Source organism: Triturus cristatus, chromosome 8 (assembly GCF_964204655.1).
Source record: "Triturus cristatus chromosome 8, aTriCri1.1, whole genome shotgun sequence".
In the NCBI taxonomy this organism is placed as follows: domain Eukaryota; kingdom Metazoa; phylum Chordata; class Amphibia; order Caudata; family Salamandridae; genus Triturus; species Triturus cristatus.
This window is the reverse complement of record NC_140591.1, coordinates 572,813,284-572,830,754: the sequence shown is the minus strand read 5'-3', so window position 1 is coordinate 572,830,754 and position 17,471 is coordinate 572,813,284. Positions and strand designations below refer to the sequence as shown.

Here is a 17,471-nt window from a genome sequence, read left to right as displayed (position 1 = left end):
TGGTTGTTCTGTCTCTCTATTTTAGGCGAAGAAGTAGTATGTTTTGTACAATATACATTTTTAATAGTAGGCAATGGAATGCCTATTGGCATCGGGAACAGACTCTGCCCATTGTCTAACAAAAGGGAAGAGGAAAACAATGAGGCCTTTCTAATGGGCGATTAGTGAATGGTAGCACAGCATTTTAAACCATATTTTAACAATGTGCTCAAGAAGGGCAGGTTAAAGTCAGGGCACCTCACATGTTCTTCCATCAAGGACACGATTATAAGTGTAACTTAAATACATCAAATTCTGAAAGGTCTCCTTCAAGATATACATTGCTGTTCTTGATACACATTCCAATTGCTATATAACTTATATTCCATCAATTAAAGAATATGTTTGAATCTAACTTCTCTATTTTAATGTTATACTAACATTAAGATAGGATTGCAGATTTTGTTATGTTATTGCCTGCTCATTCATGGAGTGGTAAAATATAACTTATTCACTTTGTGATGAAGTCTCTTTTTATTATTACATGAGCAATTTGGGCAAGTCTAAAGTGGTACCTGCCGTCAATGCCAATCTATTTCCTTTCACAGACGAATATTGAAGTGTAGTCCACGCTCATGAAATGCGTCTATTTTTCAATAAAATATAAGAATAGTTAAATAGCATGAACACACTGCCAAAAGTATTTAATATCCTTGAACAGCCAAAATTATAAACCGAATTTGTCAAAGGATTTCAGCGTTAGCATTGGAGAGTTGCACTAAAACTCACTTTCTAGGTATTCTGCTTTTGTGCAACTGGTCAAATGTTCTTATTCAATTGAGACAATTTTAAATTTGTAAAAAATGAAATGACATCTGGTGTTACCATTTACTCCGTGAATGAGTGACAAGAGAAAATATTATGAGCATCCAGAGAGCCAACTTCTCATCAAAAGTTTATGTTCAAGGCTTGGCATGATATAATTCGAAAATCATTTACAAGTGATTTGCATATTTTGCAGCTGTCACAATACCGTTGAAAGAACAGGGTGGACATTGTTATGATGATGGTTTAACATTTTGGCACACACTGGATACAAGGGACATATTAGTTTATTATTTTCATACAACAGATTCACAAGTAGGGATTTCAAGCACCATGTCTGGCATGGCTTCTTAATTATTTGTAAATTGTGAAACTAAATCATGAGAAAAGCTGCTTGTAGGTGGCCTTGGTAAAATTATTCTACTATTAAAAAGATATTAGCAGTGAAAGAGCATTGTTGTTTAGTTTTTCCAACTCAAAGATGAATGCGGCACTTCGTAATAATCACCAATAAAATGATTTTAATATTGGTAGTTTAAAGTAAGATACTCTTGTTTTCATTAATTCAACAGTGTGATAGAAAGTAGCCAAGTGTTTGGTGATAGAAAAACGTAAACCTATTTTTTCCTAAAGGAAAGATAAAAACAGCTAAGCAAACAGTGTTCATGTTTCTCTTTTATTCTTCAGTTTTTGCTTAGTACCACCACTGATTTTTATACCTTCGCTAACTTGGGTGGTACCTTACCTCTACTTATGGTATGGTTTAATTACCTCCTTAATCTGCTTCTTTTCCTTGAAACCTGAAATCAGTCAAGCAGTGCCTACTTGGCAAAGCTCCGATGACTCTTTGCCTAAACTGGTTTGTGACATTGTCATCTCACAGAAAGCAGGATTTAAAATAATCATGGCTCTTATTGATCCCTCTGCACCTCACCCCTCCGAGATGCCCACATAAGAATTCTATGATACACAAAGTACCTGTTTTGGGGAGAAGATCAACAAAACCCTTGAATGCATAAATTATCTTTGTTTCCCGCTTTCCGGGGTTATGTGTGTTCATACTGGCTGACGCTGTTGTTAGACTTACTTTGGGTTTCTTTCTAGACCTGCGCCCACTTATTATCCTTAACCTTCTCCCACCTTCACCTCCAGATGCTCAGAGACTCATTCTTATTCACTTTATTTTTTTATAGAATTGTCCTTGACCAATTCAAACTCACAAAGTCTATGCCTATTCTGTAACACTTTGACATGGATGTTTCTGTACTTGGTAATGACCGTCAGTTTTGACTATTTCAAACTACTGCTTCTAATATCCTTGAAGGTTACGTTGCTAAAGATATAAGCACATTTATTGAATAGTGACCTAGACATCTCTCTGACATTTTGTACTGTACACAGTATCCAGTGTGAACTTCTTAATTCTCTGGAAGACATTAGGAAGAAAGTGCACTGTAGCAGGGTCAGTGTCCAGATTCTTCTAACTCTCACAGGGCCATTTGAAATACTTGGCCACTTTATAAGTTTGGATCAGCAGGGCACAGCAAACATTATCTGCTCAGCTCTCTCCCAAATTTGCTCCTAATCCATCTAACTACTACAAATCATTTTCTCTTATGTCTTTCTACTCTAAACCTCTTACTGATGTGTGGAGTCCTCCAGAGGTCCTCCATTTTACTGCTCCTCTTTAACATCTAATTTGAAGCTCTGGCAAGGCTGGGCTACTCAAAAGAATTTAGCATTTCTGTGTATCGAGGGGTTATGTCATCGGCGTTCCATTTCCAACAATGTGTGAAGCAGGTCTGGCAGTGGATGGGTAGCCATTGACTCATATTTAATGCTGGTAAGAATTGAGAGTTGCTGGTATTTAACTGAATTTCCCATCACCAAGATGGCTCATTAGGTATGAGAATTAGGACCCTACTCTTGTCTGGAAAAAATAGTTTATACTATAATGGTTCAATTTGACTATGAGTTTTCTAAGGGCCCTCAAATCACAAAAATATTGCAAATGTTTAGCAGTCTACTCTATCTTACGATTTTAAGGCTATCTATATATGCACATGTTCTGTGTTTGAATCTCCCCCATTACTTACTCACATCCCTAACTTAGTCAATCCAGGCTGTACTCCTGGTGGTCGGCATCACACGAAATACATCACCTTCAAAATCCTTTATATTATCCATTGCTCTATCTATGGTATGACACCCTCTTTTGGTTGGAATCGATTACTCAAATGTGTATGGGATAGAACTGTTTCATTATTTTCTACCTTTCTTTATTCTTCGCTCTACAGATTTTTTAATTCTACCACTCTCTATTTAGAATTAGTTTCCCCTTTGTTTTCAACTGTGTTTGTTCATCTCTCACCTTCTAAACAGCTTTAAATACTGGGTCTTGTCAAAGCAGATTTAATTTTTTAATGTTGAGCTTTCTGCATTTCTTTCCTATTTTCCTGCCTTCCCTGTTGGTGCCATGAAAACTGTCAGATGGTGAGTGCTTTATAAGCGTAACATAACATAGCATAACATAACAACATAAAATAAAATAACATGCCACCACAGAATATAAAATCATGGTTCCAAAACACCTTCTGTAAGTACCAACTCCATAATTTGTTGTCATTTATTACTCCCCTGCTGGTTTTCATTTCAGATTTGGGCTATCCTGTCAATGCAACTTTCTTGTATTTTTTCAAATTTTTCCATCAAATAGCCCTCATTTTCCACCTCCCAGGGTAACTTGCCTTATCTTCCATTCATAAAATCATGCATCTGTCTTTATTTCTTTATTGGCAATTTGGAATTATCAATCAGTCCAAGTTTGTATCGTTAGCTTCTGGGAGACTTTGGCACTACATTTGCATATTTAAATCATCGACTAATTACCCTCTGGAGAACGATATAGTTAATTCACACAATATATGCTGTAGCCAGCGGAAATTATTCTAATTTTCTGAGCTCAGGTTGCCAGTGCCTGTAGCCATGTGTTTTTTTTGTTCAATTAATACAAGTAGAGATTTTTATGGTTAATTCTGCAAATATTACCAAAGTTCATTTTAGCAATTTTCTACGAATATGGATGTAAAAGATTCAATATATATATGTGCCAAGGAAAAACTCAACCTTGTCTCTAAAGAATGGCAGTGATTTCAACCAACACCTGTCAGCTGTTTCCATTTGTATGTGGACCTCTGCCGCTTGTTGAATATTTAATTGCTATCATTTTCCAACTTTATTTAAAAAAACAGCGTCAAGCTTTAGATTAATGTGACAATCATATGAATATAATATTTAAATCTGTCTCTATGAGATGAAGTTCTTTCAGCTACATATTATGAGATTCTCTCACACATTTAAAGTTCTGAAACTCAAGGGGGACATTTCTTATGCTGACGGCATGCAGATTCTTTTAACATGGGACAGGAATATCTCTGTGGCCTAAAATTGATTTGAAGCGTGCTTGTCAGAGGTATTCCATTGGATGCTCTTGAGTAATCTCCATTGTAAGACCAGTAACCCTCCCTCTTCTTGGAGTGGCAAATTTTGGCCCAGATCTACTCCTAGCCCCCTGACCCCTGCTACAGTGGTTCGTAATCTTGGCGTGATGTTTATCAACAATTTGTCTTTTAAATCACAGGTGGGTCCTGTTTTAGTTTTGTATGATTTCTGATGACATTTTTGTGCTTTCTTTGTCATGTCAGTAGACAATAGTCTATGCTCTCGTTACATTTCGGCTGGACTATGCCACTGCTTATACTGGGGTCTTCATCTGTACCTTCTCAAACATCTGCAGTTGGTTGAGAACACAGCAGCCAGACTCTTGCTTAGCATCTCGAGAAACACTTCAATTTATTCCCATTTCAAGGATTTGCACTGGCTGCCTTTGTGGGAGAGAGTGATGGTTAAGGGCTTGGTGCTGGCCCATAGAGCTTTCTATGGCCTAGGTCCCAGCTATCTTACCAAGAGGCTCTCATATTATCATCCCTTGAGAACCCAACGCTCCTCAGACGCTCTGTTAGCGGTGGTAACTAAGATCAAGCGGAAGAAATGGGGAGGCACATCCTTCTCAACTTCAGCCACTACAGAGTGGAATGCCCTTTATTTGCATCTGCGTTAGACTAAGGATTCAGGCTCCTTCAAATGCGGCCTAAAAGCTTGGCTGTTTAACTGTGTTTTTTATCTGCATTCTGTATTTGTGAGACTAGGGGTCGACGTACCGTTAGAGCCGGTGTACACTACTGAGTAGCCGCACACTTTATAAAGGCCACTTTGATTGATTGATTAATCTTTAAAAATTGTCTGGAGTATGTTATTTGTAATAACATATGGGACAGACTACTTTGTTTTACAAATGCCATTTTTCTTGTTTCCTCCTTCCATAACTTGTTTTTCCAAATGTTGATTACTTCCAAATTACTTTATCCTTTACCATCCTCTTTATTGTTTTGCTATCCTTTAAGTACTAGCTTCTTTCTATTATCACCAAATATCACTTGTTTTTATTCCCCAAAACACATTTTATTGTTGTGGTCTTGCACCCCCTGTACTTTACCTCCCTCTCCTACACTTTCCAAATACCCATTTTTAAGTTGCTACATACGCATAATCCTAATGCAGGTAATATAAGCTTTGATTCAAGAAGTGGAGTTACATGCCTTAAGATTGGTTGGTCTATAATCAATATGGTTCTGGAATCGAGTTAAGCTTCTGCACAGTATAAAGCATTGGTCCATCATTGTGGCAAAATCCAGTTGTCAAAATAATCTCTTGATTGACGAATTGTATTGCTTTGAAAAGGATCAGTGAACACTTTACCTTTCAATCATTCTATTACAGTGCATTCTTGATTGGGAAACTTCACACTTAAATTGAAATATTGAGATTGACAAATAAAATATTGCAAAAGTAGGAAACATGAGAAACAGTGAAATTATTACTTGAGGCAATTTGTGTTCCAAAAGAAGACACTAATAAAATATAAAATGTTCAAGTAAAAACAAAAGAGAGTCAAATGTGGTATAAGTTGGAAATGCTTGCTGTGTTTGTGTCCACGCATGTGCAAAGCTGCCAAGAGACCTATGCCATGTGTGACAGATTCTGTGAAATCTATATTTTTTTCTTTCAGAAAATGTTGCATTTTGGAACTTGTATTTTTACCATTAGAGCTCTGTTATCCAAAAACTCAGGACTGGGTAAAGGAGTCACCTGAAACATAAGGCCTCTTACAATTATGTTGATGTGCATGTATGCGGCTTATTCATCTTTGAATATGTGTTGCTGTAAGGTTTCTGCGCACATGGTTAGGGAGAACAAAACAGGCCACTGTAAGTAGCTCACCCAGCTGCATTTGTTTTTAACTAAAACAACAGAAGGCATTGACTGGTAGAAAGATTACATCTATACCAACCAGACCTGATCAAGTTGTAACAAAGGATTGATCCATTTGTTTTTAAGGTTTTCATTTTATAGTGATTAGTAGAAATGTATCTTCACCATTGAGTATGTTCTGCTATATATAGGTACCGCTAATTAAAAAAATGATAAAGAGACAGATATGAACAAATTGTGCTAGTTATGGACTCATTTATTTGCTAAAACATTTCTTTGATGTGACTGATAGCCATTTGAAACATATAAAGTCCAGATAATGCAAAGGGACCATTGAACTGTGGGGCTTGCAGACTTGTTGTCAGTTATAGCAAAATAAATAAAAATATATTCACCTCTTTACCAAATCTATCAAGGCTAGCAGATGTATCCCTTCCCGTTCCTCTGTAAACCTAATTTTATTACAAACATTCTAAATCTTCAACAAAGAATGTTTGTACTAGAAAGCAGTACAAACAGAATTCTAATATTCTTTCTAATGTGTATACCCAGTGATTTTTCTTCTTTTTTGTTAAATGCCCTCGGGCTCAAAGATGTGCAGAGTAGGGCACATCAACACTGCCTACTGCTGGTGTTACCCATTTCCGATGCCAGCAAAATCTTTCCTTTCTCAGATTACAATTGCTGTGTCTGTCTTGTTGAAGTGTGCATCGCTTCACTGATCAATCAGATCTGTATGGTAATGTAGAAAACGAATACATGTTTAACATTTTCGTCACTTGTTCGAAATAATCACCATTCCACATTTATGTAGAAATGGTTATTCAGAGTTGTTCCGTGCTTGGTTTGAGTAACTTGCCCAGTACTGTTTATCTTTTGCATTCATGTATTTGTAGTCCAGAATTTATGATTGAAATCAACATACAAGTATCAGAAATCAATGATAAAGCAATATAGATATGTCTCTACAGGTTCCCTTCCTAACTAATCCTGGGCAAAGCACTACGCTACGCTCGCGTAGTTTGCGAAGTTCGCGCTACTTCGCACTACGCGAACTGCACGTAGCACAGTGCGAACATGCGTAGCGTAGTGTTGCGTAGTGCTGCGGTCATTTTTTGCTTGCTCGCGGTCCTCAACGTCAAGTTGGCGACCGCGAGCAAGCAAAATGACATCCCCGTGAGACTTTTTCCTTGTTAGCGATCATCAACATCAAGTTGGCGATCGCGAGCATGGAAGATAAACCTCCCGGCAAGATTCCCAACGCGAGGAGGTCAGGTTTCTCATTGCGAGTGGTCGCGTATGCTCGCGACCGTTCGCGATGAGAAACTACCAGTTCGCGTTGAGAAAGCTGCAGCTCGAGTAAAAATCTACTCGAGCAGCAGAAAACTACAGCTCCTACTGTGCAAGATGCCATTTTCAATGATTGCACAGTGTCCGTTGCTTGTCCGCACTGTGCAATCATTGAAAACGACATCTTGCACAGTGCGAACAAGGTACTACGCAGTTCGCGAAGTGCCACGCGTAGCTCGCGTAGTGCGAACTGCACTTTGCGTAGCTTCGCGAAGCACTACTTCGTGAACTACGCCCAGGGTTATATGGATCAACTTCAGTAACTTAGCTTCTTTAGTTGAGAGTTTATGCCTATATTTATAAACAGTCTAAAATCAGTCAACTGCGACCACATCTGAATGATTTAGCAAGAGATATGCAGAAATTAGAATTTTGGCTTGGCCTACACTGGCACAAATTAGCCCATGGGACGAAGAGGACTGTCCGTGGGAGCGGCCTTGTGTAGCATCAGTGTCACTAATCTTTTTGGGTAGTAGTAATGCGATTCTTCAGAATGTGTGCTTGTCAATCACAATTAGCAAGGCTATTGTGGCGACAGCAGCAGCTTTTTTCCCCGCACAATTTGCAACTATCTGGCTTGCATAATGTGCGCAGTCATTGACAAACACCTTACTCCTAGTGACATAAACGGATTTCTAGTACTGAGCCAAGGCAAACACCCTGTCAAATTAAGCACTATACATTTCTATTTATGGTTTCTGTTGGGCTTTGGTTGTGGCCATCCAAATTTGACAACCATACCGATTTACGTGGTGGACTACAGCTTTTTAGCAGACCTACCACCTATCTATTTCTGATTTGTTTTCTAGTGCTTTTTTGCACTGTGCACTGCCCTAACTACAACGTAAATAATTGTCTCGCCAAAAGGTCTCTGATGAGATTCTTGCCTTAGCATGAAGCCAGTGTGTGCTTGTAGAGTCACAGACATACAGGATTGGAGCAGCCTGTTATTGCCACTCTGGTCCTAGTAATGACACTTGCATGATTCTGCGCTCTCTTGTGCTGGGGTCCCATGATGCAGTCACACGAGGCTTATGACCCAGGGCTGCAGTGATGTCTGCAAGATACCGAGACATCCGGTTATTTCTAGCAGAAAAACAAGGGCCATATTTACAAGCCCCTTGCGCCACCGGTGCGTCACTTTTAACATGGGAAAAAGTGATGCATGGGTGGCGCAAGGGGCTTGTAAATCCGCCCCCAGGTGGGTTCCACCTGGCAGCACCAGCGTATTACAAATTTTACTGATCTCACTTTCATCTGCAGCAATGAATAAATGAAGCAGACACACCCAAAATAATTTTTACATATAAATAAATATACACCCTGGAAAACATGCCCGTGTGCTACTGTGTGACTAAAGAGAAGACCTCTATCCCAGGGGCAAGTAGTGAGCTCTCTGCTACTGTGAATGTGTCGGGCATTTACCACTGGAATTCTCCTGAAACAAATAGCATGGATCACCTTGGACTTCATGTGTCTCCCCCAGAGGTGTTCACACGTCACTTTTTTCCTTGGCATGGGAAAAGGCACAGACAAGCGATCTATAGTCAGAAATATTTAGGGGCAGATTTATAATAACTGGCGCATCCCTGCATATCAGCAGGGATGCGCCAGTTATTGTGCGCCACAGCTCCGCCGCATTTACAATGCGGCGCACCATGGGGCAAAAACGGCACAGAGGCGTGACGCATCTGTGCCGTAAAAGTGGCGCATTGCTGGAGTTGCGTCGCAAGCGCGATGCAGCTCCAGCAATGCTTTGGGGGGACCTATCTTCACAATGCTGCGTCAATCCTTACGCCTGCTTCAAGCAGGCGCAGGGTTTTGACACAGCATGGGCTCAAAAGTGACTGAGTGAAATCTTGTAGATTTCACTCAGCCACTTTTAGGAGGCGTTCCTGCGACGGAACGCCCCCCCCTGCACAGGTACGCCTACTGCTGGCGCAGGGCTTTACAACCTGACGCATCTCCCAGATGCGTCACGTTGTAAATACCCCGCAGCATGGCGCAGGATTTTCGCCGCCGCTGCGTCACAAAAGTGGCGCAACGGCGGCGTAAATGAGGCGCAAGGGCCTCATAAATCTGCCCCACACTGTTCTTCTACCGCTGACATTTACGTTTAATGTGCGCACAAGTAGTGAAAGCTGTTGCCTGCTCAACTATGTGGCATACTAGGTGCTGGTAGGCCAGAAGAAGTATCATCATTTCATTATAATCACAGGAATAACGTTACATGTGCTATCACAGCTGCTGCAATTAATACATCCCTATCACACGGTCATTGTAGGCAATAGCTCAAAATAATACGACACGCAAAAATAGCCTCATTGCATTTATGCAGTAAATAAAAATGTAATTATTTATTTTTTTAAGTTTCTCTGTTCGTAGTGGTTCTTGGGTATAACCACTTCCTTTAACACCTCTGAAATGTGCATACAAATACTTACCTGATCATGCAGCCACCGCCAATGTCTGATCCCGCTTTACATCGTACACACTTGGGCAGTCCCCGGGAATTTAGCTTTCCACAGTGCAGCATGTGGAGTGGCACAGGGACCGAGGATGGGACAGGTCTGCTGCAAATTAGGTTATTTGCTTTGTTCGCAGTATGCCCCATCCATCATTCAACCTTATGTCTGATGCATAGCTCAGTTTATGAAGGTCAAAGAGCCCCCATGATACCTCTTCTTCCAAAACCAGCCCTTCATGTTCTTGCCAGCACTGCTGCTTTCTGGTGTATTATTCTGCAGAGCAGTAGCTTACTTATTCATTGGGATCACTCTACTACTTTGAGAACGTTCTAATTTAAACCAGAATGTCAACGGTAGCCCTTAGTAAGACGAGAATTAGCACCGACTCTCTGAAACCCTCCCAGTTCCTTGAAATACAAGCCTCGCAGAAGCTATAGGTGTTAACACTGCACTGCGCTGGGATGCTTGCTAGCAACATAAACTGAAATAGTTTGCCCCTAGAGACCCTCATTTAGATGGCTTGATATCAAATGAGTCAGAATCGACACTCTTTCCCTTTGCTCCTATCTTCGATTATGTTATGAAACTTCTTGTGATGTCATCACTTGTGGACCAGAGGCTGGGCCGGACTGGCCGTAGTGGGCCCCGGGCACTTCTCTGGTGGGCCGCCAGAGTGGGTGCCGGTTTTGGGCACCTGGGGGGCCGTTTTTGTTACCAAGGTCCTGCAACATATAGGCCCCCGGTAACAAAATCGTCTGAAACCGGCCCTTGCAAACAGCTGGGCCGCACCCCCTCAGCCCCCCAGAGGGGGCCAGCTGAGCAGTTTGCCAGGGCCGGTTTTGGTTCCCAGGCCGGCCCTGTCCAGAAGTCATGTGAAGTCATTTCACATGAGGTCGCCATTATGATGAAAAGTGTTTTTAAAAAATTAAACAATGCCACCTCTGGTCAGAAAACATTGGCAGGTATGGGTATCTGTTCTGCGATTATCCTGTCGCTACAGTTGGAGTACATAGTTATAGAAGAGTTGCAAGAGTGGCTATGTAATTGCCAGATTTCTCCATAGTTTTCTAAAGCAGCGGTGTAAGGCCTTTAGGAAAAAGAGCATCCTGCTTAGAAAAGCATTACCATAGTTCAGAAGAGGAGAGGGAGCAGCGGTGCAGGATTAAGAAACAAAAAGCAGCCCTTGCAAAAATGATCAAACCAGTCCTGCTCACTTGGTCTCCGCGTGAGATCTTTCTCTTTCCATTCATTCATTTTCTTTCTCTCCTTCTTTCCTCTCCCTCTCTAATTGCATTCTCTCTACCTTTCCCCTCCCTCTCTTTCTGTTTCTGTTAGCTGCCCCTTTTCTGCTGCAGTAAACCTCAGGAAGCTGTGGAAAGCGACAGAATTACCAGGATCTGCCTCTAAGAGCTTTAGCCCACTGGGGAAAAGCCCGGTGGAATAAAAGGCCTGTCCAGCCCCGGGAGTGTGTACAGCTGTGTTGGATGTACTTCGAAGAGTCTTACGCAAATAGCATTGCACTTGGATTTCCCTCATTGCACTTGGATTTCACTCAAGGGAGGTGTGGAATCAGCTTGGTAGATCTTCAAGCATGGATAGTGCATTGTCAAATTCAGAGTCTTGTATCTAGGGGACCCACTGGAGAAAGTAAGCTTTAGAAGAAGAGTGATTTGAAAAGAGGGATGTTCACATTTATTATACTTTATGCTCTATCGGAATAAGGGAGATGGAATTGAACACTCCTGTACAAATGATTGCCAAGTGGTAGGATAGTGCTGCAGCAGTTGGCAGAATTAGTGGCTGACAGTGATAACATCGGAAAGAGGTTAGCATAATCAAAAATATTACTCTCCATCTTCAGACATCAGCTATCAGGGCCGGCATTAGCGCTCGTGGCGCCCAGTGCGACAATCACTTATGGTGCCCCCACGTCCCATGACCGTCTCCTCGAATTCTCTCCCTACCACCTGCAAAAGTGCCCCTCATCTCTCCTACCATAAGATATTGCTAAACACAGGGACCCTGAGGTCACAGCGCCCCCTCCACAGGTCAGCGCCCAGTGCGACAGCACCAGCCGCACTGCCCTAAAGCCGGCCCTGTCAGCTATTGAACCTATAACCATGATTAAGGTGGTTAGGGAGGCGTTAGGGGTGAGGATTGGTGATTTGAAACTTCCCTTTTTAAACAAAAGACAATGGGCCATATGTAGGTAGAACGTGTTTTGCAATTTTTAGGGAAGCGTAATTAGAGAATTGCAAAACGGAATGTAGGTAGGATTAGCAAATAATTTTGCGAATCCTACATATTCCTTAATTGCGAATTGCAAACGGCAATTCGCAATTAGGGAATACCTCCCCATTCATTCCTATGGGCCTAGAGGCCCATAGGAATGAATGGGAAGCCATTCTCAATTTGCGATTCTCAATTAGAGAATCGCAAATTGAGAATGCAATTTCAAGTGTGCCAGGGTGTCAAAAGGACACCCTGTTGCACCCCTGAAATGAGCATGGGTGCACATGTGGCACACATACATGCCCTAAGGACATGTGTGTGCACCACATGCCACTTTGAAAAATGCAATAATATGCATTTTTGAAAGAAATCGCAAATTACCACCAACCTGTAGTTGGTGGTAATTTGCGATTCCTTAAGGCCAAATTGCACTTTTTTGGTGCTTCTTACATTGCATTTAAGGAATCGCAAAATTTGCGATTCCTTAAATGCAATTGCAAAATAAGGAATCGCAAATTTAGCGATTCCTTATTTTGCACGCAGATTTGCCTTCCTACATATCACTTAGCAACATTGCGATCGCAAACGCCGAAATTCGGTGAATTTCGGCGTTTGCGATCGCAATTTTGCTTGCTACATATGGCCCAATGTTACTTTTGGCCTGGACACCTGATAAATGTAGAGACGAGGCTGGGGATGGGATAACATAATTTGCACGTGCAGAAAATGTAAAGTTAAAAGGAAACATGGTTTAAGATTTGAGTTTGTTGGTTTATTTTTGAAGCAGCATCTTTGAGCTGCTGGGTTTCATGTTACCGAAAGCATTGGCTAAGCCTCAAGGGATAGCCAGATCAGAAAACCTGTTCTCTTTACAAAACTGTTCTGTGCATGAAAGAAATGTGTTCTTTCAATCATGTTTATAACACTTCGGCTCATCTACAGACAGAGGAAGCCTCTTCTGAAGCTGATCATGGAGCAAGGCAGGGAAGTAGGAAAGATGCATGGCAACGAATACAAGATACCACAGAGTCGTTGGCAAGCGGCGGTGCTGTCTTGGAAAGGATATCATTCTTTTTAAGTTTGAGCAGGTTAGGTACCACCATTAAAAATGTATTATTGCATTGATGTTTCCTTTTACTTACTAGATACTTTTTTGGCTCTAGTGAATAATGTAGCGCTCAAAAGTGTTTGCTTGTTGTCTGTTCTGTTGAAAATTGTATGTCTTGTTTTTTGCTGAGGTTTATTGATCATAGTATTGAATTTCTGAAACGAATGTACTTTCTTCTCTATCTAGTCCACAACCCCTTACGCAATGGGCACCTGCACTATTGCGACTCCTCAAACGCATACATCGTGTTCACATCACTTTTGTATACGGCCGTCCCTTCTGATGTAATTTACATATCTCGTTACATAATTTCACAGCATATGTAAATATTCTTTTGCTCCCCGGAAGTAGGCCTAATACAGTAATACAAAAAATATATGCATCAATGTAACATGGAAACACTAAAGGAGGATTGTCAGGGCACACAGAGTACTCTCTTCTGTAGTTCTCAACAAAAGTCACCCTAAATACACCACCCATTAATAACAAGCATTGACCATGCTAATAGGTCTGCCTTATGAAAGAAGGGGCCTTTTGTGTCACTGATGGCTGTACACACTCAATAGTTCATCATACTTGCACTCTGCCACTCATCTTTGCTCTCATGCATCTATAAATCAATCTACTGACTCATCTTTCTATTCACCCTCTGACACAACCACAGTAAAACAGACACAAGCTCAACAGCATACACAAGATATAGTAAAAGAATACAAGTAAAAAACAATGGGGGTGAATATATGGTGCAATAACAAAACTAACATTAGCAGAGGATGTCCATTTTTCAAAGGTACTGTAAATTCGAGCATTTCCCCACATTTTGTACCAATGTGTTGGCCAACTTGGAATGGTAAAACAATGATTCCAAATGAACAACAGCATTGATAACCATCTGCTGGTTTGAGGCGCACAGCAGAAGTAAACCATCAGTACTTCCTACAGAGCTATGGTATCCTCTTAAGAAACATTAAAATGAAAAGGGAGAAGCAAAGTAATTGGAGGGGTACTATAAAAGAGAAATATCAAAACTAAAGGACAGGCCAGCCAACCATGATACTGAAGTACACTCATGTTCAGGTCGATGCACACATGTTACCGGAAAATGCTAGGGTCAAAGGACAGAGAGCCAATGCCTGATGCTGATTGATCAATAGTTCTATGCAGTTCATTGTCATGGATGAAAGCAGAGTGTAAACGACACTCAGACAGATCAATTGCAAAACAGAGTGGACCGAAAGGTCCTCTATTTATCATATGGGTATATACAAGGATGTATGTATTACATAAGGTTTTTTATTAGTAGATTCTGGTAAATATCTAAGAAGAAATTCTAGAAAGAATTATTACATTGCAAATCAGTCAGAAACAGTAACCAACATTGAAACCCTTTCCGACAAAGGTAATCTGACATTTTGTGCAACAGCATACCTATCTATAGGCTTTCAAACAGTGGTATAAACAGCCACCCTTAAATGCCTGTTGATTTTAGCATATGCTCTTCAAAATCAATATGTCAAACCCAATGTGTTATCCAAACTTTCCATAATAAACAAACCAGATCTGCGGCAACGAAAACGTTTTCCAGGCCTGTAGCTGTTATCAATGGCTTGTTACCATAACACACTGAGGACTCCTGTACTGAGCATACACTTTGCCACAAGGCACCCATCAGGCATACAGTCATACAATTATACAGTGTACAATTACAGCTGGCAAAACAAAATACTATCTCTAGTAGGAGGGCCTAACCATGATTCAAACGGTACAACTCTCCTATACCCACGATTTGTCCTAGGGGGTAACCAGCAGTAAAATGCTTATCTGCTGTAGTAAGCCATGAGATTCCATGTAGCAAAATACCTATCTGTGGGCTTTAATGCATAGAAACAACAATGTACCCTTAAATGACTTTACCATATGCTTATCAAAAGTCAATATGTCATCCATACTGCCTTTACTATAACTTTTCATTATAAACAATAAAGCCAATCAATCAAACAGGATTTAGAAAGCGCAGCTAATCACCCGATAAGATAACCAGGTGCTTGCAGGCCCCGGAGGCCTATGCAAACTTCCAGGTCTTGAGGGCCATTGGGAATTATGGAAGTGAGGTGATGGTCCCGAGGTGCATGGGTAGGCTGTTCCAGGTTTTTGCTGTGATATGGGAGAAGGAGATTTTCCACTTCTGCTTCTGTAGATGTGGGGCATTTGGGCAAGTGAAAGGGAGGTGGAGTGCAGTCTCCTCAATGGTTGGCGGAAGTTCAAGCGGTGGTTAATGTAGTCCGGTCCTTGCTTGTGTAGAACCTTGTGTGCATGGGTCATCAGCATGACTTGGAATCTCTTCTGTACAGGGAGCAAGTGGAGTTTCAAGCAGTGGGGTGTGAAGAGGGTTCATCTGGGAAGGCTGAGGATGAGTCTTGCTGTCGTGTTTTGTATGGTCTGAAGCTAAAAACGTTTATCAGTGGCTTGTCACAATAAGCAACTCTGACCTACTGTGTTGATTCATAAAACCTTTCACAAGCCAACCATCGGGAATATTATAATGAAATTACACGTATGTCCAAAATACAGTTGTCAAAAAATACAAAATCCATACTGATAGAGCCCAGTAAGGATTTACCTAGTGCATAGTGTCAGTCCCCATGGTCTACCACCAAAACCCTTGCCTACTACAGTGATCCGTTAGAGTCGATGTGACAACATGCCTGCCTGCAGGTTTTAAGGCAGTGTAATAAGAATCCATCCTTAAAAGCTGTTGGCCTTTATCACATTCTTTTCACAATAAGTAAGCAGGTAAGGTCGAATTGCTTTGGCATAACTTTTAATTATAAGCAGATAACAGCCAAAGATCCTGACATAAGTTTTCCTAGTTCACTGACAAGGCGTCAACCTTTTACCAAAGGCTTGACACTCTATACAACCAGGGCCTACAGAATTACCATAGCCCCTCTCAGTAAGGCCTAACAAAAATCATCGCATACCCAGTATTTGTCAGAGTGGGTAACCAACACCATAAACCTGGCAGACAATGGAAATTTGTGAGATTACATGTAACCAAAATACCTTTCAATGGCTTGTAACATAATTTGACAACAGTCCACTGTTAGAGGCCTTCTAGATTTACCATATGATTTTCACAATAAACAAATGAGTCCTACTGCCTCTGTAGTAACTTTTCATAATAAAGAGGCCAGACATCTGGCACTGCACTTACATTTTCCAGCACACCAAACAAGGCTATAGGTGTTACCATTGGCTTGTCATCATAACAAACTGAGACCTACTGTACTCAGCAGATACTTTCCCACAAAGCAGCAATTGGGCATACAGTCATACAATTGCAAATATATATATATATATATATATATATTCACTTAAAAAAACATAGGTTTCACACATGTTATAGTTAGCTGGACATTTCACTCGTAAAAAACCATTGAAATTCCCCCGTTATAGTTAGTTCAGATAACTATAACTCACGCGCCCGCAATCCACTGCTGATGACGTCACAGATTACATCACTCATGACATGGTCAGTGGCATCACTCATGGCATTACTCATGACATCACTGATGACATCATCCTTGTGATAGAGTGGCGGTCGCGCGAGTAATAGTTATCTGAACTAACTATAACGGGGGAATTTCAATGGTTTTTTACGAGTGAAATGTCCAGCTAACTATAACATGTGTGAAACCTATGTTTTTTTAAGTGAATTTGTAAAGTTTTTTAAATACTAATCCCTAACTATAACGTGTGTGAAACCTATGGTGTTTTAAGTGAATTTGTAAGGTTTTTTAAATGCTAAGTCATGTATGTTGTATTATATTTTTTATATATTTATTTTACTATAAGCTACCTATGTATATAGTTATAGATTGACTGTATCCTGTATTATGGAATGGCTCGTTTAAAATGTTTTATTTTTTTTTAAGGTTTTTCACCGTGCGCGCACGGTGCGTGCACCGTGCGATTTTTTTGAAAAAAAAATAAAATGTTTTTTTCACCCTTCGGGGTCCTTCAGGGACCCCCTGACAAAGGCTAGGGGGTCAGGAACTCTCTACCCTGCCCCCTTTTCACGTTCTCCACCTTTCTTTTTCACTGTCACACACAAAACACACAAAATGGCGACCGACACTTCCTGATTTCGACCGATTCGAATGTTGACTGACATGTAA

General features: G+C 40.8%; 1 protein-coding gene across 1 annotated transcript in view; it reads left to right on the top strand.

Annotated features, from left to right (window-relative positions):
* The window catches only part of LOC146802433 (kelch-like protein 1), a 771,680-nt gene that overhangs the window by 163,660 nt on the left and 590,549 nt on the right, over positions 1–17,471 (top strand). The window lies entirely within an intron of this gene.